Source organism: Monodelphis domestica, chromosome 1, assembly GCF_027887165.1.
Source record: "Monodelphis domestica isolate mMonDom1 chromosome 1, mMonDom1.pri, whole genome shotgun sequence".
NCBI lineage: Eukaryota > Metazoa > Chordata > Mammalia > Didelphimorphia > Didelphidae > Monodelphis > Monodelphis domestica.
This window is the reverse complement of record NC_077227.1, coordinates 228,720,056-228,743,589: the sequence shown is the minus strand read 5'-3', so window position 1 is coordinate 228,743,589 and position 23,534 is coordinate 228,720,056. Positions and strand designations below refer to the sequence as shown.

General features: G+C 38.3%; 1 protein-coding gene and 1 long non-coding RNA gene across 5 annotated transcripts in view; one reads left to right on the top strand and one right to left on the bottom strand.

Annotated features, from left to right (window-relative positions):
* The window catches only part of LOC103106567 (uncharacterized), a 46,993-nt gene extending 24,025 nt beyond the window's left edge, over positions 1 to 22,968 (bottom strand). The window contains exons 1-2 of the long non-coding RNA XR_457228.2: positions 22,775 to 22,968; positions 14,085 to 14,179 (exon numbers count right to left, since the gene is read on the bottom strand). This is a non-coding gene — a long non-coding RNA (uncharacterized LOC103106567). The remainder of the gene's footprint in view (positions 1 to 14,084; positions 14,180 to 22,774) is intronic.
* Positions 22,089 to 23,534, top strand: part of DGLUCY (D-glutamate cyclase) — a 118,318-nt gene continuing 116,872 nt past the window's right edge. For 3 of the 4 annotated variants that reach the window (XM_001371185.5, XM_056810521.1, XM_007472592.3), the window contains exon 1: positions 22,089 to 22,310. The gene's annotated coding sequence lies outside the window, so the exon portion shown is untranslated. The remainder of the gene's footprint in view (positions 22,311 to 23,534) is intronic. The other variant, XM_007472591.3, reaches the window with a different exon arrangement.

Below are 23,534 nucleotides of genomic sequence, written 5' to 3'. Positions count from 1 at the left end.
TGAGTGATCTCAACCTTGGTTAACAACAATGATAAGATGTTAGATGGAGTGATAAGGATAAATGGAATTAATCTCAAAGGAAGAAAAATTACTCAATGGCTGAGATTAAGGACAATCTGGAAGTGAGAATGAGGAGCACCTATTCTTCCTATCCTGATGTTTCAGTGAAACAGGCAAAAAGGAACAACCAGTTACTTGAGAGGATGGCTAATGAAGCAGTGTCTTTTGGCCATTCATATCAGGACTGCTGTAGTGTCACTGAATAAAAATGAAACTGTAGATATATAACTGTGTGTTGTGCTATTTAAACACTGAGATCACAGTATCTTATTAGGGTATAGATCTCGAAGGTTTGAAGTACTAATTAGGCCCAGAGAGCTGTCTATAGAGCTTATCTCTTGTCTAGGGAGTAGGAACTACGTTTTCACCATGTCCAAGTCGAACTCACCACCTAGTTTGAGAGACAGTATGAATATATGAAAGGTAAACAAGGTAATAACCCTTTCAACATTCGTATTTTACATCACTACTGCTAAGCAAATGTTCTTGAACTTGCATAAGATTCTACAAGGTGTCAAAAACAATGGTGGGAAGGTACAAATTGGTGGCTTTTGCTGTCTTTCCTGACATCATAGCAAAGTCTTCACCAACAAAGTTGGTAACAGAGAGAAAAGTATTGTAAGAATGATCCAATCTGAAACTAAGTCAGTGTGTCACCATGGGCCAATTACTGTTCCTTGGGGTTAGAAGGTATGACTTCCAAGGCTTTCTTCTACCTCTGAAAGCTATCACTCTATGGATGCACTTTATAGAAGAAGGACTTGAGCTGTGCCTCGGTTGGTGGATAAAGACCCAGTAAGTGGAGAGAATAGAGAAAACATTCCAGGTAAGAGAAATGTATGAGCAAAGAGGGAAGGTATACAGCACATTGGAAGGAGAATTCAGCTGAAATAGATAGTGTAAGGGAGTAGAAGAACACAGAACTGAGGAGAGGTAGTTGGTTGAAATCTTTGTTTGAAGGACCTAAAGATTTAGATATTTTATTCTGTAACCTGTGATTTTGATTTTACATTGATTTTACATTGAAGATTTTAAGTAGAAGAGTAACAAAAATGAAATACTACTTTAAAAGGATTACTTAAGGAACTTAACATGGCATATAGAGAAAAGAAAGCCAGGTTTGGAGTCAGGAAGAACTGGGGTTGGGTCCTGCCTCTGGAACATACAGCTGTGTGATCCTGGGTATATTTCACTTACTCTTTCAGTGCCCCAAGCTGGTTCCCTAAGGCCATCTGAATTACAGGCAAGTGACTACTCTGCATCAGTGGAAGAAATCTTTGCTTGGGGAGATGAAATTCCAGGCCCAGACCAAAGAGTCCAAACAATTACTCTTGTATTTTGTAGGATGAATCGCCATGAGGTTGGGAGTACATAAAATGTGTGTTAGGCAAAAGAGACCAAAGACAAAAGCCATGTCTAGAGCCAATGGCGATAGGCCAGACTTGAGGTGATGAAAACCAGAATTGTGATGTGAGAATGAGAAAGAAAGACTAGCTATTCTCACCTCTGCCTTTAAACTAGCCTTTGTTTATTTTTTCCTTCTTAAATAGCTGAATATACTTATTATATGTGAGTTCCTTGCCTTCTTTCTATTTCTTATATGGTTGATTTTTTTCTAAACAGGAAGTGCTACCATGACAATATTATTTGTGGTTAAGAAATGTACTTTTAAAAATCTTCAAGCCCTAAGTTCCTCAAATGGAAAGCTGCTCAGCAGAATGAAATCAAGCCTCTGGTTGGGTGGGTCTTGTTTCAATAGGGATCCTTATTTTTATGAGATCTGCTCATTTGCAAAGACTGCCAACAAAAGAGACTCCAGAAATTCTTCATTCCAAAGACAGGAGAGGAGGTTCCTTGACTCTCATGATCTAAAGCTGTCAGCCCCATGTTTGGCAGAAGACCTCTGACAGTTGCATTGTGAGCTGAAGAGTTGTTTCTGGCATAATGATTCACAAATGAATATGTGAGGTGACAGGATAAATTATTCTGGGCTTTGGAAACAAATTAACCTTTTCCACTATCACAGAAGTTCCTTTTCTTAAGAGAAAGGTAATATATTGGTCAAAATACAGACTGCAACTTCTCCTAGATATGGTTTATGGAAAGCCTAACTATTACCCATTCTCACATTCTTAGTATAAAAAAATCACATTTATAAGTACATACAAAAATGCAATGAAAGTACTTAATCAGTTAGCCAAATAATGGGCATTTATTAAGAACCTGCTCTGTGCAAAGTATTCTGTTAGGCAGCAGGGAAACAAAAACAAAAATGAAATAATCTTCATACTTGGGTAGCTGACATTCCATTAGTAGGAGTGATACATAATAACACATGTTTGTTTGAAATAAATATAAGATAATGGAGAGGAGGAAGCCCTGGCAGCTGGAAGGATTAAGAAAAACCTCATGTTGGTTGTGGCATTTAAGCTGAGTTTTGAAGAAACTAGAAACTCTAAAAAGCCAGGGTAAGAGAGGAATGCCTTTCTGTCATGAAGTTGGGAGATGGAATGTCCCCTGTTAAGAATACCACAAAGATGGGGCAGCTACGTGACTCAATGGATTGGAAGCCAAGCTTAGAGATGGGAGATTCTGGATTCAAATCCAGCCTCAGACTCATCCTAGCTGTGGAACCCTGGGCAAGTCACTGAACCCCAATTGCCTGGCCCTTACTATTCTTCTGCCTTGGAACCAATACTTAATGTTGGTTCTAAGATGAAAAGTAAGGGTTTTAAAAAAAAGCACGAGGAGAGCAATGATGGCAAAAAAGAAGAGAACACTTTAAATTAATTTAAAATAAACTTTTCAAAGAAGACCAGTATGGTGTGATGCAGCAGTTCCTAATCCGTGGGCTGTAGAAGTCTGGCGAGCCCTATAGTAACTAGTTATAAGGGGTCAGCAAAATCCACATGTGTACCAAGAATTATCATTTTGATCTTTATTTAGCTCTGACAAAGTAAACAACAGGAACCATTGGTTTTGTGCTGGTGTTTGTTTTTTGGAATAGGAAAAAAAATCTGGGTTATTTTCCCCCCTGGCTTTTTAGAATAATGTTCCCTTTCGTGAAGATACTGTTCATGGAATCACTCACCCAAGAGTTTATTTTTTTATTTTGCCAAGTATCCAATGAAAAAAAAATCACATATTAATTAAAAAACACTACTGAATTCATAATAGCTTTCTTTTGTCATTATGTATCTTCTCATTCTATAGATTCTAATAGCATAAATACAACCAGGTACTACCTGGGACTTGTTATATAGAAGACCTCATTTCAAATCCAGCTTCTCTGATCTGGTTGGTTAAACCTAAGAAAGTCATTTAATTTTTGTGTGACTCAGTTTTTATCAGTTGGAAATTTGAGATACTAATTACACTGTGTTTGCAAAACACTTTGTAAACCTAGTCATGGTATGTGAATGTCACAAGTTTTAAAGTAATTAGTGGAACTGTTTACAACGTACACATCTATATCTATATAAAGAATTTCCCTCCAAAGCACTTTCAAATTAGGGATTGTGGCCTGTATTTGGGAATAACAGATAGTGACATGAGTTTATTGAAACAAATATCAAACCATAACTTGCAGGTTACATGGTACTCTAGTGATATAAAATGGCATTTTCAGCAGGTCATTAAAAACATCAACTATAACTTCTAGCGTATTTCCCAATTAAATCAGAAGTTTTAAGTTGAATTATCTTTGGTATATTAAGGGTTCTTAACCTTTTTTGTATTGTGGACCCCTTTGGTAATCTGGTGCAACGTTATGGAACCCTTCTCAGAACTGAGTTTTAAATGTATAACAAAACACCTAAGGTTGCAAAGGAAATTAATTATGTTGAAATCTAGTTATTAAAATATATTTTTTTAAACCAAGTTCACTAAAAAAATGCCCTAGCTAAATGCTATTTTTTTATTAGATAGGAAGTGAATAAAAGTAGATAGGAATAATAAAAGATTTTAAGCTTAAAAAACTCAACCAAGTTCACGAACCAATATTTTATATGTAACCATGCCCGCTCTAGCCATTAAAAATAAATGAAATTTCTTCTTAGTGAAAGGAAAAACTCCTTACTGCAATTCTAATTAGGAAATAGAAAAAAAATGCACAAGTTTTAATTCCAGACCCCCAAGAAAATATGTCATGTTACTGATACATTAAATAACTCTAATGATTGATACATTAAATAACTCTAATAATACCTTTTTTATGGGACTTCTTAGCCTGTAAGGGACTGCCTAAGCAATAAGTTAAACCTTACTATACTATTGCCAGGTTGTATTGTCTTTTGGAGTCACATTACAAGTCTGGAATGTGCAAGTCTGAATTAGAAAATGCAGTTTTTAGGTCATAATCCTCCAGTTGATTCTCACTTATTTTATTCCCTTTCCTTCCCTGGCTATGGTATATGGAAAGAAAAATGAATTTAAGTTCAGAGGACCCAAGTTCTACATCTATTTTCATTATTTATTAGCTGCTTGATTTGGGGCAAGTTATATTACCCCTCTAAGCTTCAGGTTTTTTATCTGCTTCTTGTTGTTCAGCTGTTTCAGTCCAAATCTTCTTGATCTATTTGAGAGTTTCTTTGCAAAGAGACCAGAAGTGGTTTGCCATTTCCTTTGCCAGCTCATTTTTACAGATGGGGAAACTGAGGCAAACAGGGTTAAGAGTCACACAGCTAAGGCCAGAGTTCCACGAGGAAAGATATCTTTACAGTGTGCCATCTCTCTGCCCTTTTATCTACTTAGTTGGTGCTTAATCAAAAGATATCAGAACATTTCAGTCCCTATATCCTGCAGAGGGCCTTGGTTTGAGAGAACCACACACGCTCCAGAAGACACTCTGTAAGACGGGAACATATTGGAGAATGAGCATCACTGACTCAAAGCAAATAGAGGCTTAAATAAATCAAATTAGGCTGGTCCCTTTATGCAGACGGTTCTTTGACATCAGGTCTCTAGGCAGTTACAAATAAGAGAGTTTACCCTGCCAGGTTCATGCCATTACGTGACTGAGCAGGAATTGCATATAATTCTGCTGCTGAGGGTCCGACAAGAATCACTTCTAAAGTTAGAAACTGAGAGAGATACTCTTTGGTCCCTCTGCCTTTCCACATAAAGTCTTCTGCAAATTCTTGATCTCTTACAGTTCACCCCCCTGAGCAAAAGAATTATGATCAGCTTTCAGTTTCTTGGGAGGAAGGCTTGGGAGTAAATATCTACACATACAAAAAAGATCAAATTTTTGGAGTGATGTCTTGACAAGTCAGAGACACAATTGGGCTTCAGGCCCAGGATAGATCTGTAAAATAGTCTCTAATCTTGGGTCAGCAGGACATCTCTTTATTTTACTTATTTATTTTTTTAAATCCTTACCTTCTGTCTTGGAGTCAATACTGTGTATTGGCTCCAAGGCAGAAGAGTGGTAAGGGCTAGGCAATGGGGGTCAAGTGACTTGCCCAGGGTCACACAGCTGGGAAGTGTCTGAGGTCAAATTTGAACCTAAGACCTTCTATCGCTAGGGCTGGCTCTCAACCCACTGAACCACCCAGCTGCCCCCAGGACATCTCTTTAGATATGGCCCATCTTCAGCAGATTCCTAGACCTTCAAATAACCTGGTGAGAGGGAAACAGGTTCACAGACCCAGATTAAGATCCCCTTCAATAGGGGACTTTTCTAGCTTCACGGTTATATCTAGATGGAGCTTCAGTGAGTCAAATTAGGGTGGTCCCTGTAATAGAGGGCAATATTAGGATATTTGTGGTAATAAAGACAGGGACAGCAGGAAGCCAGCTAAGGGGCAAGGCTGGATCTTAAACTCCTCCCCCCACACTACTTCCTGTCTCTTCCCTAACTGAATCTAAAGGCTCCTCTCAAGAATGATTGTTGTCCCTGATTGATGAACATCCCTTTAGTTTCCAATTCTTTGGGGTGGTCCCTTTTGTACAGCCCACCCTGGGTATGCAACCTATTAAGTCTTGTAGGCCTCTAGGTATTGATAGATAAGGAAGTTCTTCTGATCAGGTTCTGCCTAGGCAGGGGTTGCATATAATTCCACTGCAGGGATTATCATATTTCAAAAGAAAGATGTATGAAATTGAAATTCAGGACTTCATATACAATTCTCCTTATGTTCTACTGTGAATATAAAAATGTTTTTTCACCTTTTGGGTGCTTAAGTTTAGAATAAAAAAAAGTTTTTCGAAAGAAAAGCAAAAATACAATAAATTTAATGTAGTAACAAAATGATTGTGTCCCTTTCTGAACTTTTTCTTTTCATACATATATTTTTTTAATCAATCTTCTTCACTCAGGGGTGGCTAGGTGGCTCAGTGGATTGAGAGCCAGACCCAGAGACAGGAGGTCTTGGGCTCAAATTTGCCCTCAGATACTTCCTAGATATATGATCCTGGGCAAGTCATGTAACCCCCATTTGTCTAGCTCTTACCATTCTTCTGCCTTACAACCCACGCATAGTAGTGATTCAAAGATGGAAGGTAAGGGTTTAAAAAAAAAAATCTTCCTCACTCCCTCTCTTCCTCCCTTCCTTCCTTCCTCTCCCTTTCTTCCCTTCTTCCTTCCTTCCTTCCTTCCTTCCTTCCTTCCTTCCTTCCTTCCTTCCTTCCTTCCTTCCTTCCTTCCTACCTTCCTTCCTTCCTTCCTTCTTTCCTTCCTTCCTTCCTTCCTTCCTTCCTTCCTTCCTTCCTTCTTTTTTTTCATCTCTGTCCCTCTTCACAAACTTCTTTCCTCTCCCCTCATTGGATTTCCCTTATAACAAAAAAACAAACCAACACATTATTGATTGCCTTTTCCTTAAAAGCCTGGGAATCAAGGAACCTCCAGTTTTCTCCTTGGAACAAAGAAATTCTTGTGCCTGATTTGCTGGTAGAGCCTATTAACCAGGGAAAGAAAGGAATCATGAGATAATTTCCAGTAAAAATGTAGAAGAAAGGTATCATTACTATGACTGCTATTTGCTCTCATGTTTGCTTGCTAAGCCTGAAATCCAGGATGTTTAAGAAACAGCTTCAAACCAGATTATAAATCTCTCTCAGTCTTCAGATAGAAAATTGAATTCCTAGCCTAACATGCATGGCCCAGCTGGTCAGCACAGTTACATGCTGTCATAGAAACAAGAATAAAAGAGACCCAATCAATGGTGGCAGATTATCTGTTTGCTGTTTCTCTGATTTGCCTATAGGATATTTAGTGAATTTTAGTGAAAGGGGTATAAATGCTGGCAAGTGGCAAAGTGAGAAATGGATTCTGAGATGTAACAGGCATGTCATAGAAATCTCTTTCAAAGGAAAAGGCCAAGCTGGATATCCAATTTAATTTATCAGCTTCGACCCCATGAAGGGGTCAAGGATAGTAAAGAAGGGTCATTCTAATCTCAGTTTAACTCCTTACTGTCTATATGACCTTGAGCAAGTCACTTGAGCAAGTCTTTCTAGACCTCAGTTTCCACATCTGTAAAGTAAGGGGGGGGGTTGGACTGGATCAGAAATTCTTAACACCTTGTGTGTCATAGACCAGTTTGGCAATCTGGCAAAGCCTATAAAACCTCATCTTAGAATATTATTTTAAAATAAGGAAATGCTAATTTTTAGTTAGAGCTTAGTTAAAATAAAGATGCAATTTCCCCCCATCCAGATTAATGAAACTCTTGAAATCTATTCATGGTTCTTGGATCCCAGCTCAAAAATTCCTGGACTAGATAATCTCTAAAGTCCTTTCAGTTGTAGATCTGATGATCCTAGAAGTTCTTAGCACAGTGGTAGCTAGGACAGGGCCATTTAGAATTAAAACATTTAAATATGTAGGTGGAGTACTTCCTCTTAAGAGGGCACACTTCCTTCCTGGGTTATCTGGAGATCACTTTCTAGCCAACTGACACAAAGGATGGTCAGGTTCTCCCTCAATTCCAACCCACCAACCAGGGTACCTGAATTACACAGCTTGGTCTCACTCCAACTCCAGGGTTTTACAGTCATGGATCCCTTCTAATGAAACCCCCTTTCCCTTCTTTACTTTTCTTTACATAGGGGTCCATGTTCCCCCTCACCCCCACAAGGGGTCCATACATTTCAGGAGGACCATGAACTCTGATGTGAAAAAAACAATTTTATTTCAATATAATTGGTTTTCTTTGTAAACTAATTATTTATTTTAACATAATTGATTCATTATTCAATATATTTATTTCAATATAATTGGTTTTCCTATTTTGTATATTTATAAACATTATTCTGAGAAGGGGATCCATAGGTTTCACCAAACCACCAAAATGGTCTATAGTTAAAAAAAAAAAAGGTGAGAAATCCCTCCTCTGCAAGGATCTATGGGAAATGTACTTCCTCTCATCTTGGTCTCATGGAATCCCTCATTTCCTTAAGGCAGAGTTGAAACATTATTATTATTTTTTTTAACAAGAAGTCTTTCCTGATGCTTGCCATCTTCTAGGATTCACTCTCTTTACCTTAGATTTATTTTGTATCTATGTGATGTATTCTATTCTACGAATATGTTATTTCTCCAACATAGTGCAAACTTTTTGAGGGCAGGACTGTTTCGTTTTTTTTTTCTTTATATCCTCAGTACTTGGTATGTAGCAGGAACTTAATAAATACTTGTCAATTGGGAGATTCATATCCTTTCCTTCTTGTTACAACTGTGCCTAAGGCTGGACTGAAATCTGACCTTTAGCTGCCTATCTTACCCCACTGTCCTCTTTACTACTGCCACTTCCCTCCCTCTCTTCCACTGTCCTCTTCACTACTGCCACTTCCCTCCTTCTCTTCCACCCTCCTCTTCACTACTGCCACTTCCCTCCTTCTCTTCCACCCTCCTCTTCACTACTGCCACTTCCCTCCCACTCTCCCACTGTCCTCTTCATTACTGCCACTTCCCTCCCTCTCTACCACTGTCCTCTTCACTACTGCCACTTCCCTTCCAACTCCAATGAAAGGAGTCTAGCAATGACTCTTGAGTCTGCAGTGTGTTGTCAGGAATGAATACTTTGAACTCAGATCATGGGCTCAAAGGAGCTGAAGTTAAAAGGGATCTTTGACATCAGAGTCCAACTCCCTCTTTTTTTACAGATAAGGAAAATTAATCCCAGAGTGTTGAAGTGTTTTGCCAAAGGTCTTAATTACTTGCTGACTCCTCTTTCTTACTTTTTCAAATAGCTGTGATTATACAGTTTACAATAGCTACCCAGGTTTCATTTTTTTTTTAGCTGCACACAGTTTAACTGAGTGAATACAGGTAATGACTTGATTATGTTTTTAAATACTCATGACGTAATTGCAAGTAATTGCTTCCCTCAAAGCAGGCACCAAGGCCAGCTACTCAATACTGTCATGTTTCATCTCTGTTTACTTAGTAATTTTACCCCTGTCTCAGTCACTGGAAAAAAAAAAAAGCCAATAGAATATTTTGTATTCTTTGGAATTCTGTTCATTGACAGACCTTGCCCTTTGGGACCTCCAAGTTGAAGCTTTGAGCCCCTCAGGAAATGTAGAGGGAAAAGTCAGAGAACACTGGGAAAAAAGGGGAAAGTTCAGTATTGTACACAATATTCTGCTAAACTAAACCAAGGCCGCTAAGGTTTGCAAAATTGGAACACAGCCACACTTTTAGTTTCTGTTGATATTTACAAAAATTACTAAAGCAAATCCTTTGTAATAAAAACACAATTTGTATATCTCACAATTAATACAAAGTTTATACAGTCCTTGTTTCTAAATAATGCCTAATAAGATACTTTTTTTTTATCATGACATAATTAAAAGAAGCCCCAGAGTAGAAACACCCTTCATTAATGCAGTTAATTGATATAGTCTTAATTGCCTAGAGGCAACTAAGGTAAAATGACTTTCTCAGCCTTTGAGGCAGAATTTAAATTTAAGTCATCTTGACTCCAAAACCATCTCTCAGCCACTATGCCCAGGCCACCTCTTGTAAATGGAAATAGGGACTGGACAATGATTTGCTTGAACTAGAAAACTCCTTAATGAGGAAACATCCACTACCCCATCAATATGTTTCAGAGATGATACTTAAATTCAGGTCTTTCAGGCTATGAGACCAGCTCTTTAACCATTATACTATACTTCCTCTCTTTTCTTATTAAAATGCATTTTATTTTTAAACCTAGACCTTCTGTCTTAGCTCAATAATAAATATTGGTTTCAAGGCAGAAGAGTGATAAGGACTAATTAATCTTAAATGACTTCTCAGGATGGCTCTGCTAGGAAGTGTCTAGGGTCAAATTTGAACCCAAGACTTCTCTTCTCCAGGCCTGGTTCTCTTACCATTGAGCCACCTAGCTGGCCCTAAAAATGCATTTTAAATGTGTAGAACAAATGATAAAGTCTATCAATATTTTTCTCTCTTATTGTGACTTTCCAACAGATACAAAATTCAATTCAAGAAATGAGGTGCTTACAATATGTCAGACACTGTCCTAGAACTTAGGAATGAATAAGTAATCCTTAATAGCTTCTGCCCAGAGAGTAGGAATTGTTTTGTTTGCCATATTCTTAGCACCCAGAAAGTGCTTGACACAAAGTGGATATTTAACAAAAGCTTAATGATGGATTGCTGGGCAGCTGGGTGGCACAATGTATATAGGACTAGGCCTGGAGTCAGTAAGACATGAGTTCAAATCCAACCTCAGACTAGTCATGTGACCCTGGGCAAATCACTTAATCCTGTTTGCCTCATTTTCCTCATCTGTCAAATATGCTAGAGAAGGAAATGGCAAATCACTCCAGTATCTTTGTAAAGGAAACCCCAAATGGGATAATGAAGAATCAGATTCAACTGAAATAACTGAACGATTGGGGGTATCAAATTGTGTATAAGTAAGTAAATATCATATACATTTAAATTCAGAGTAATCTGGGGAGGTGGTAGATCACCAACATCTGGGAGGAACAGAAATGTCTCTAGGAGACCCATAGCATATGCCACCTGGTACCACAGCACACCAATCAGATTTATACTTTTTTTTTTAATTTAAAGCTCTTCAGTATCAATACTTTGTTCCAAATACTTTCAAAACTTGTTCCAATACTTGGTTCCAAATAAGAGTTAAGTGACTTGCCCAGGGACACACAGCTAGGAAGTGTCTGAGGTCAGATTCAAACTGAGGGCCTCCTGTCTCTAGCCCTGGTTCTCTATCCACTGAGCCATCTAGCTGTCCCTTACATTTCTTAATGGATCAGACAAACCTTATTCACCGATAGGAAAGAAAACAATCCAATTGGCCCTTCTAAGAACTTCTGAGTTCTTCTGAGAGGTACCATAAAAGATGGCATGAGGTAGTAAGCTTAGCATCTTATATTAGTGCTCAGCTAGAGCCTAGGTGACTCCCTCTGAGGTGTCCCTCTGGAAAATCTCCATCATTCACCGTCCTCATGGGAAAAATAGGCTACTCAAAGTCTCAAATTTGGAGAAAATCAGGAAGGAGCCAGTCCCAATAGCAAGCTAATAATTGGGACATCTGGTGCATTTTTTATAGTTCTAGCCATGGGTGTTTCTCTTTTGTTTACCACATAATCTAATTAGTAGTTCATGATATTATCTACTAATAAAGTAGTTTATAGCATTTTTTTTATTGGTGGTCTGTCCTGCTAAAGGATCTCTGTATCTTTATCAGTTATTTACAAACAGACACAGATTATTTACTAGATTATATCATACAAACATTTACATTATTATTAAAAAATACCTTATAGAAAAAATTTCCTCAAAAAGTTAGATCACACAATGGAAGCCTAAAACAAAATGAAGTCCTTTGTGCTACATTTACAAACGTATTCCTACTATCTTATTAAAGCCATAAATCTGATTCTCACTACATACCTAGCTAAGGTTACTGGGAATGGCATGGACCATTTATACATACATACATACATATATATGTGGCTGATATTTATCCCTTAAACCAAACATGACCACTCAGGAACTATTCCAGCATAGTTGCCCATAGAAGACCCTGACAGTCCTCTCACTAGATGGAAGTCCTCTCCCCATCCCTCAGACCCTGACACCCACCTCCTGGCTTATCTTTATTTGATCTGCTCTTCCTTGCTAGTGATTGTCCTGTATCTGAGACCCATATTGTCATGGGTGGCCACTTAGCCACTTCACTCTTAGCTGACTCAATTCATGAATTCTCTGCATCCTCACTGACCAGCTTGCCCCTGCTAAGGTATTTTTCCTACCTTCCTCTCCATTATATGCTTTTTCAATCCAAGTCTCCATTAGGGTTGAGACTGTATTATTTGCTTTTGTATCCCCAGTTCGTAGCCCAATGTCTGATATATAGAAGTCAATTTAAAAAACAAAACAAAACAAAAAAAAAAACAAGCAAACAGCCAAAAAAGACATCTTTGCTTTCTGTCTTATTAATAACTCTAAGACTAGGCAAACAGGATTAAATAACTTGCCCAGGGTCACACAGCTGGGAGGTCACTGAGGCCAGATTTGAACCATGGATTTCATCTCTAACCTCAGCCTTCTTGACCTCTCTACAGCATTTCTCTCCACTGCTGATCATCTCCTCCTGGATACTTTCTCTTCTCATATTTCTGGACACAGTTCTCTCCTGGTTCTCCTCCTATCTGACTACTTCTCAGTCTCCGTGGTTGGATCTTGGACCATTCCATTACCAGTATTCTTAGTTGCCCCCTAACACTCTGTCGGGGACCCTCTTCTCTTTTCCCTCTTTATTATTTCACTTGGTGATCTCATCATCACCCCTGAATTCAATTATCCTCTTTATGCAGGGTTTTTTTTCTTATCTAACTATCCAGTCTCCATCTCTTTCCCAAGCTCTGATCCCACATAACCAATGGTCTTTTGGACATTTCAAACTAATGTCTTATAGACCTCTCAAATCTAGCAGGTCAAAAAGAGAACTCATTTTCTGTCCGTCTAAACCTTTTCCCTCTTCCAAATTCCCTGTTATTGTTGAGAACATCCTCACTCTCCCAGTCACATAGGTTCAACTCACCCCATATATCTAATTCATTTCCAAACCATCACAATGGTTATTTGTCCCCTTTTGTCTGCTCCCAGTTATCAGGGACCATAAATACTTTTCACTTGGACAATGGAGAATGATTTTCCTGCTTCAATTTCTCCTTATTCCAATATAGCTTCCTCTTGGCTGCCAAAGTGTTTTTCTCTGTTCCGATGAGTCTGGCTCTTCATGATCCCATGGGCCATATTGTCCATGAGCTTTTCTTGGCAAAGACATAGGAGTAGTTTGCCAATTCCTTTTCTAGATGATTAAGGCCAACAGAAGTTAAATGACTTTCCTAGGATCACACAGATAGTGTCAGAGATCAAATTTGAACTCAGATCTTCCTGATACCAGGCCAACTCTCTATCCACTGAGCCACCCACCTTGCTCTGAGGCAAACAGAAGTTAAGTAGCTTGCCCAGGGTCACATAGCTAGGAAGTTGTTTAAGAGTGGATTTGAACTCAAATCTTCCTGACGCCAAATCTGGCTGTCTATCCACTGAGTCATCTAGCTGCTAACTCCAACTCTAGGGGTTCCCTCTTATCTCCAGGATGTAAAGCCCCTTCCTCCCTTTGCATTCTTCTTACACCTCCTATCTAAGCCCTCCATAATTCAGCTATACCAGCCTACTTGCTATTCCACTCACAACATACCTCTCCTATCTCTCTGCCTTTGCAATGACTTTCCTCATGCCTGAAATGCTCTCCCAACTTATTTCTGCATTGCAGTTGTCCCTGGCTTTCTTCTTTCAAGACACAACTCAAATCCTGCCTTCTGCAGCAGACCTTTCCAGAGCTTCCCAGCTTCTAATACTTTCACTTCTAAGATTTCCTTCCACTTATTTTGTTCTCTTCTGTTTTGCTTTTTTCCCCCTATTCCCAGCACTTAGTCCAGAGTCCAGCACATAGTTAGAGCTTAATAATAAATATAATATATATAATAAAATAAATGCAATAATAAATAATAGCCCAATAAGTGCTTACCTGATTGCCTGATTTACTGATGGGAGTTTGGGGTTCCACAAAAGCAGAGCCAAGAAGGCATTAAGGGAACAGTTCTGTCACATGAAATGGGATGTCTAGAATGGGAGAAATGGCAAACAAATGATTTTCTTCTAGCTAGAAGATAGAAAGAAATTAGCCTAAAAATGAAAGTTGGAGCCAGATTTGTAAAGTGCTCAAAATGCCAGTCAGAATATTTTGTCTAAAAGCAATAGGGAGTCACTGATACTTCTTGAGCAGGGGAGTGATATGGTCAGACTAGGGCTTTAGGAATATAATTTGGCAGGATGGATTAGAGAGTGGAGAAACTAGAGGCAAAGTGATTAATTAGGAGGCTACAATAGTAGTCTAAGTGAGAGTTGATAAGGGCCTGAACTAAGGTATAGAGCTTTTGAGTAGAATTCTAGAAAACATGAAATGCTTTCCCCCTGATTTCTCTTGTTCTGCTCTAAGAATTACACCTCTAGTGGCATAATACAAATGCCACTTACTGTGCCTCTTAATCATGGCCTCAGTTCTGAAAACCAACAAAATACAACTGGGGCCCTATTCAATTATTCCTAGCTGGATAGCAATTTGAACCTGTGTTGAACACTAATTTTTTTCAAATTAGAAGGGTGCAGAAAACAATTTATTTAATAACACAACAGCTTTACAAAGACAAACAACTTGAAATACTTAAGAAATCTGACTGACGTGGTGACTGACTATGATTTCAGGTGTTCAGGATGAAGTATGCTACCTACCCACCTCCTGATAGGTGCTGGACTTAAGATGCAGAATGAGACATATGTTTTAAAGCTTGATCAATGTGGGAATTTGCTTTTCTTGACTGCATATTTGTTAAAAGAATTTTTTTTCAATTTGAGGGGAAAGAGGAAAAATAAATTATTTTTAATTGGAAAAATAAATCCTACAAAAATTTGCAACTCTGAGATTTAAAAAAAAAGAAGGGAATACATTGGAATCATATGGCAGAGAGACCAAGAAGACTGAGGATGGTGGAAAAGGCCTTTGGATTCAGCAATTTAATTTGCTTAATGTCTAGAATTTTGAAGTGCCAGCTTCATATGAGAATTTAAACCTAGTCTCTGTATAATTCAGGACATACTCTTCATCAGAGAGACTGGTTAAGTAAATTATTGGCACCCAAATTTTATGTAGCAATGGCCTTTCCCTCCCCATCACATTTCTTACAAGAAGAATCGTGTACATCTTACTTGTGATAAAAACAATCTAGTTAATTTTCTTAAACTTTATTCCAATAAAATAAAGAATATATTATAATTTTATAATATAAAATATATCTTAAACCTAAAACAAAATAATACTATAACTGGATATTTATTAACAAAATCCTTTGCATTGTTTCATATTTACAATAATCATAATATATTATAAAGATGATGGGTGAATTTTTCAAGTGCAAAGTTTCTCAAAATGTGGTATCACTAATTATGCTACTACTTGTAATTCTTTTTCAACCACTAAATAACATTGATTTTTGTCTTAATGATAGTTATAGAAAACCTAGTTTCCTACAAATAATTTTCAGCCATAGTAAAATTTCTGTTGCTTCAATAAACCAGACAACACTTTATTTACTTAAAGAGAAAATATAAGATTTTCAGGCTCAAATACTCCTTTCAACCTATTATAAGACAAATCTATAAACCATTCTTATTCATGTATTAAGATCATATTATCATATTTGTCTCTGGCAAATGGGTTAATGTTTTTAAAATCTGAATCTTTAAAACAAAATAGAAATTTCTTATATAGACCATCAAGTAATTATTAAGCAACTTGCAAGACTGGCATTTTTTAATTGAAAATTATAAAAGTTTTGTAAATTTCTCATGGATAGCTCTAATTTTTTCACAAATGAAATCACTTTTAATTTCTGACGAGTTTGGATTTGAATACCTTGTGTTGATTTATTTAGGATGCTCAGTTTTTCAAATTCATTCCACTAATTTTTCCTGTAAAGTGAATTGGCTTCATCTTTATTATCATCCCTCAGAAAATGGCTATTTCTTCTTTTAGCTCAAACATCCTTTGAAATACTTTGGCAGAAGAAAGCCAGCATGTTTTGCAATAATATAAAAGAGCCCTATTCTCTGTCCCCAAACTGTCAACAGAGTTCTTCAAGGAGCCTTTCTTTTAATGCATTGTTTCTTATAAAGTTCATTGCCCTCATAACAATTTTTAAAACTACCTAGCTTCTAACTCACATTTCTAATACAAGTGATGTCCTAAAAAAGATGGAATATTTTCTAACTTTGCAAGGGATCAATTCTTATCTGGTGCTTATAGACCTGTGTTAATATACATTATATCATTTTAATTTTAAAAAATCAAAAGTATTAAAAACTTCTATTGACATGACCTCATAAGTAATGGCTTTTCAAAGCCACAAATCTTCCCTACCATTGGTTTCAATAGTGTCTGATACATATATAATTGAATTAGCAACTTAAAAAATTTAAAAGTATATCTGTTGCTTCATCCACTTGCAATGAAAACAAGGAAGAATTTAATTTCTCAATTAATTGATTGCAAAGGTTTTCAGATATATGAGCAATCCTCCTTGCCACCATATCATCTTTAAGTGGAACCATCTGAAGCCAACTTGCTTCATTCACTAAGGATTATTTCAGCCATAGCAGTGGCTATAGATACCATGCTTCTCCTTTTAAATGAGACTTTTTTTACCCTTAGCCATCATAAAAGCAATCTTGCACTGTGCAAGCAATACTTCTGATGGCACGAACATGGCTTTAAAAGCAAAATTGGGTTTCATTTACTAAAAGTATCTCATTAAAAAAAAACCTTACCTTTTGTCCTAGAAGCAATACTAAGTAAGTACCTTCTTAGAATGGATACTAAGTATTGGTTTCAAGGCAAAAGCGCAGTAAGGGCTAGGCAAAATGAGCTAAGTGATTTTGAACCCAGGACCTCCTTTCTCCAGAACTGGCTCTCTATCCACTGAGTCACTTAGCTACTCGACTTGCCATCTAATTTTCTCTAAAAATTTTCTTGCCTTGCTAACATAGTCTATATAGACTCTTTAAAAAATATTATCTATCCACAGCTAGAGAAATAATAGAAATACAGAAGAAAACATGACTTATCACTTGTTTATATGGGTATGTGATCTGGAGTTTTGGTTTTAAAAGATTACTCTATTAGAAAAATGAATAATATGGAAATATGTTTTGAGTGATAATACATGTGAAATTGCTTGTCAACTCTGGGAGAGGAGAGGGAAGAGGGGAGGGAGACAACATGAATCATGCAACCATGAAAAATACAAATAAAATTAAATTTTAATTCAGAAAAAAATATCTAAATTTATTGTTTCATGCTATCTTGTGACTAATATGAAGATTTTTCCTTTCTATTAATATTAATATTTATAAATAATAATGATAAATACAGGATATTTTTTGTATTTGAACTTTTTGTTGTATTTTTACGTATTTCTGCTATCTAAAACCTAATATCCCTATTGTCTGTACTTGTGCTAGTTTCACCAGCTTCAGTAGATTTTCTCTTCCAACTGATTGTGAATTCATTTATACATTGTGAAGGGATACTGTTTTACTTTTTTTAAACTGGAGGCAAAACCTTTACCATCAATTTAATTTTAATTGTTAGACATTTCAAGTGAGCATCCTTGAATTATTTCAATTTTAAAGGTCACAATTTTCATAAACCTGTTAAAATGTTATACTAACTAAAATTAATGATGCTGAAAACATACAGATATTATGGTCCTTTTAACTTCAACAAAAAAGATGTGAATTTATACATTTCATGTTCAAATACAGCAAGCAGAATAACAAAAAACAGAGATACTGAAGGTGATGGGAGCAGATGGAACCTTATCGATATTCAACACACACCAACTCAAATTTGATCTCATTTGTGCAAACTGTATTAAATTATCACTGTCCTGTTTGTATCCTCACTTGGAGTATATTTGCCTTGTTAGTCCTGCTTTTGTTAACTTTCATTTGAACTTTCTTTTTCTTTTTTCCCTTAAACATAGATGTGTTTATTCAGGAGTTGCATTCAAATATATCTAATCATTTTGGCTATTGCTTTGTATGCTTTCCTGCTTAGGGGTTCTTGATCTTTTCTGTGCCATGGATCCCTCCCTTTGGCAATCTAGTAGAGCCTATGAATTCCTTCTTAGAATAATGCTTCTAAATATGTACCATAAATAAATAAATGGAAAGAAATTCTGAATTTTAGTGAGAGTTAAGTGAAAACAAATATCTTAGAATAATATTTTGAAGTATATAAAATAAATCAAAGACATTGCTATATTTTAGTTACAGGTGAATGAAAACAAAGATATCTTCCTTTTGCTGTTCAGTTGTTTCAATCATGTTCAACTCTTTGTGACCCCATTTAAGGTTTTATTGGTCAAGATATGAGAGTGGTTTGCCATTTTCTTCTCTAGCTCATTTTTCAGATGAAGATCTGAGGCAAACAAGGTGAAGTGACTTGCCCAGGGTCACACACAGCTAGAACATCTGAGGCCAGAAATGAACTCAGGTCTTTCTGACTCAAGGCATTGTACTCTATCCAGGTTAAAAATGACTATATATATTCAAATATACATACATATAATATATAATTTCTATATGAATAATGACTATATATTTATACACAGTGATCCCTCTCCTATAGAGGGAGTTATATTCCAGAGACCCTTGCAATAGGTGAAAATCCGCAAAGTAGCAATATTATATTTATTTTATTATTCTTTGTTGGTAAGCATCTTCCTCTGGTGCTTGGTTCACTGCCAGAAGTCTTAAAAGGTGCAGAATGTTTGGGTGGCATAGGGCTTGAAATAAATTCAAATTTTTATGAAAACTTCATAAAAACACAACACACACATATACACATACACAAAACCACAACAACAAAAAACAAGAGCAACACTCCGCACAGCGATCAGACATTGATGTAAAGTGGACAAGGAGAGATGCTGAATGTATGAGCATAGTGCGGGAGAGGCTACAGTTACTGAGCCAACCAGTGCCCAGGATATAGAACACAGCGCTGTGGCTGGTCACCTTTCATTTCAGCCAATAGTGTGCATGTACAATCTCATGTTGGCAAACTTGCACAAGTGGTAGTGGTGTACTGCATTTCCATTGTGTACAGTGAGGTATTCATCTGCAAAATCCTGCAATATAGTGAAGACTCTGCGAATATAATTAGATAATTTTTTTTAAACCCTGATACAGTGAAGCCACAATAAGTGAACTGTGATCTAGTATGGGATGACTGTTTTATATATATATACATACACACATAAATATGTATATATGTGTGTATATACACATAAATATGTATATATGTGTGTATATGCACATATATATGTGTGTGTTTAATATTATTATCTCATTTGATCCTCTCAACAACCCTGGAATCCTGGGAGGAAGGTGCTATTTAACTTTAGGGAAGACCCTTAACCCACTCTGGATCTCAAGTTTCCTCATCTGTAAAAATAGGGGTTACATTTGCACTGCCTGTTAATCACAGTGTTGGTGTGAGAAAAGCTGTGAACCAGAAAGTGTTCTATAAATGTGAGTTATTATTCATCAAAGCATTATTCAATTCTCTGTGGATAAAGGTATTCATTTCTGTGCGCCTCCTCCTGAGTCATAAAGAGCCAAGTTCTAAATTAAAACACCTTTTTCAGAAAGCACCTAGAAGAAAACAACCTGAAGATGCAGTTACCCCTCAGACTTCCCTGGTTGCCAAAACCAAATTATGTCACTGGATATGGAGACCAGGGACCAGGCTTTGAATCTTGGTATGACTTTGGGGAAGTTAATTACTTTCCTCTGTGGGTCTTTGTCTCTAAATCTGCAAAATCAGAGACAGCTAGGCGACCCAGTGGATCAAGTCCTGGACTTGGAGTCAGGAAGTCCTGAATTCAAATATGGCTTCAGACATTCACAATTTGACCCTGGGCAAGTCATTCAACCTCTCTTTATCTTGGTTTCCTCAACTGTAAAATAGGGATAATAATAGTCCCTACTTCCTAGGGTTGTTATAAGAATCAAACAAAATGATATTTTTATGACCTTAGCACAGAGTAGGCTCTTATGATTGTTCTTCAAAATATCACCCAAAAAATGTCCAAAAAGGAAATTCTTTCCCATTCAAAATCTTATGACCCTGTGACTGATTGATTAGAGGTGATGATGGTGGCTAATGTTTCTGTAGACTTTTTAGGTTTGCAAAGTTCAAATAAATCTGTAGATCTAATTAACATCACCCTTTAATACATGAGGAAACAGAGACTGAAGTGATTTGCCCATTTAGTGTTCCTGCCAGCCAGATCTTCCTGGTTTCTAGTATGGCAATGTGAAGTCAGCCAGCTGATAATCATTTATTATAAGCACAGGGATACAAAGAAAGGCAGAGACAATCATTGCAACTCAAAGAGCTCACAATCTAACTGGGGAGACAACATGTAAACAAGTTCTGTACAGGATAAATTGGAAATAATCACAGAGAGCAGGAACTTGTATTAAGGGGATTGCTGAAAGGCTTCCTATAGAAGGTGTGATTTTGATAGAGGAGTGGTGTAAAGGATGCTGGTCTTTAAATACTTATAAGTCACATGAAAATATCAATAACTTGGAGGGAATCAGAAAAGGCTTTCTCCGGGAGGGCAGGAGATGAGGCGGGAGAGCCTTTCAGGCATGGAGAACAGCCTGTGAAAATGAACAGTCAGGAGATGCAGTGTCTCATTTGAGGACTAGCAAGGAGACCATTGTTACTGGATAGCAGAAGACATTGGGGGTGGGAGTATGATGTGTGTGTGTGTGTGTGTGTGTGTGTGTGTGTGTGTGTGTGTGTGTGTGTGTGTGTGTGTGTGTGTGAGGTGGGGTAGGAAGGGAGAGAGGGGGAAAGGGAGGGAAGGAGATCGAGACATAGAGACAGAAACAGAGTGATAGACACAGAGAAAGAAAGGTATGGAGAGAAAGCCAGAGACAGAGGGAAACAAAGACAGACAAAGGTGGGGAAAGGGAAGAGGAGGGAAGGAGAGGAGGGGAAGAAGAAGGGAAAGAGGGAGGGAATGAGGGAAAGGAATAAGATGAAGGAGAAAGGGAGGGGGAGAGGGAGAGAGACAGATGGACAGAGACAGAAAGAGAATGAAAGACAGATAGAGAGAGAAACAAAGTAGGGAGAGGGAGGAGGAGGGGAAGAGAAGAGAAGAGGAGGAAAAGGAGAAAGGAGAAGAGAGGGGAGGAGAGAAAGGAATAAGAAGGAGGAGGAGGTGGGGGGAGAGGAAGAGACAGAGTCAGAGAGACAGAGAGGGGTGGGGAGAGAGAGATAGGGACAGAGGAAGCAGGAGGAGGAGGAGGGAGAGGAGAGGAAAGGAGAGAAAGGAATAAGAAGGAAGAGGTGGGGGGAGAGGAAGAGACAGAGTCAGAGAGACAGAGAGGGATGGAGAGAGAGATAGGGATGGAGGGAGAAGAGAGGGAAGGAGAGAAAGGAATAAGAAGAAGGAAGAGGTGGGGGAGAGGCAGAGACAGAGTCAGAGGTACAGAGAGGGATGGAGAGAGAGATAGGGATAGAGGGAGGAGGAGGAGGGAGAAGGAGAGGAGAGGGAAGAAGGGAAAGAAATAAGAAAAAGGAGGAGGTGGGGGAGAGGTAGAGACAGAGAGGAGTAGGGAGAGAGAAATAGGGACAGAAAGAGGAGGAGGAGGAGGAGGAGGAGGGAGAGGAGAGGGAAGGAGGGGAAGAAATAAGAAGGACGTGGAGAAGTGAGAGAGAGATATAGAAACAAATAGAGAAAAACAGATAGAGGAGGAAGAAGGGAGGATTACTGTCAGTAAATGATGTTAGAACCAGAGCAAAAAAGTACCTTGTGGTTCTTAGCTACTGGCCAACTGTTCCTTTAAGAACGAAGGCCAGCCAACTACAAGGCGGAGGGAGGCCGAGCTCCAAGTCATGGGATCAGAGAAACCTCTCTCAGAGAAGGGAGCCATTGTGAGCCATGGCAGTTAGAGGCTGGGCTTCTCTTGTCGAATTGTAATGCTATATAACACAGAGATCATCAGAAGAAAAAGGGCTCTTATTCCTTTCTGAGTGGAACGGGCATTCTGCGAGACCCTGGGAACAAAGAGGGGACCTGTTTATGAGCCTTAGGCCTGCTGTGCCAAACAAACAGTAAGTCAGAAGAGTAACTAACTGCCCTCTTTGGCCTCCTCACTCTAAAGAAACACCCGGCCTCTGAGGTCCCTCGGGGGCCTGAAAAGCAGAGAGGATCATGGGAGATCCCGTCCCTGGGGGTTAACAGATTGGGGTGGATTTCAGTGACTCATCTTTCTCTCGTCACTCCAAATTTAGGCCACGTCTTGCATTACTGTTCAGTGTAGCAAGAAAGAGACATTTAAAACATTTCCCTGGGACTCGGGACGGTCGGAGAGCCCAGCACCTGTTGGTTCAGAATCTCTGTCATTCTCCCGGGCCCTGGTCTCTCCTCTTCCTTCCCCCTCCCTTTCCTGATCCTGGCGTGGTCGGGCCAATCCATTAACCTTGCCTGGGCAAGAAGGAAGGTGACAAGTGAAAGAAAGTGACGGCTTAGGAGGCCTTTAATAAACACTGGTTTGACAGCCCAGCGAGTTACTTACCCATCTGCGGCTTCGAGAAGAAGAGAGCCAAAGGCGATGGCTAACTCAAATGCAGAGTGGTCAGTCACCGCTCGGGGCCACTTCCCTTCACTAGACAGCCCCAGGTGAAGTAGGAGGGGAGGGAGCTAAAGTAATAAAAGGATTCAGGGGCAGAAACTCTCCCCATGCTCTGCTGCTCCACACTCCTGCCTGCCGCCCTGTCCTCTCAGGTGGATCCCAGAATCCATCAAAGCCTTTACCTGCTACCCACCAAATGCAATCCCATGATATTTAAACCTGGCCCTAGACAGGCCTGCATTTACAGTATAAAGCGGGAGATAATTCAAGGGCATTTTTAACAGATATTTGATGATGCACAAGAAAAGTAACCCCCCCCCCTTTTTTTTTAGTATCTGTAGATTTCCCACCCGGGACTTGTAAGCAGGATCCCAAGCTACTAATAGAAGACGTGGCCAAGGCTGGGTATAGAACTGATCATAATGACAGTGATGATAAAAACAATAATAATAATGGATATTTGCAAAGCTCTTTATCCACTTTATCTTTTCTGAGCCTTATAACCACTTTGTAAAGCAGGTGCTATTGGTATTATTGCCCATATTTGAGGCTCAGGACTATTAAGTTCCTTGCCCAAGATGACACAGTTAGGCAAGTTTAAAAAAAGGCAAGGTTTGAATATAGGTCAGCTTAAGTACAGGCCTAGTATTCTGTCCATTACTTTATGCTATATCTCAATGTCTCTGACGAGTGGTCCATAATT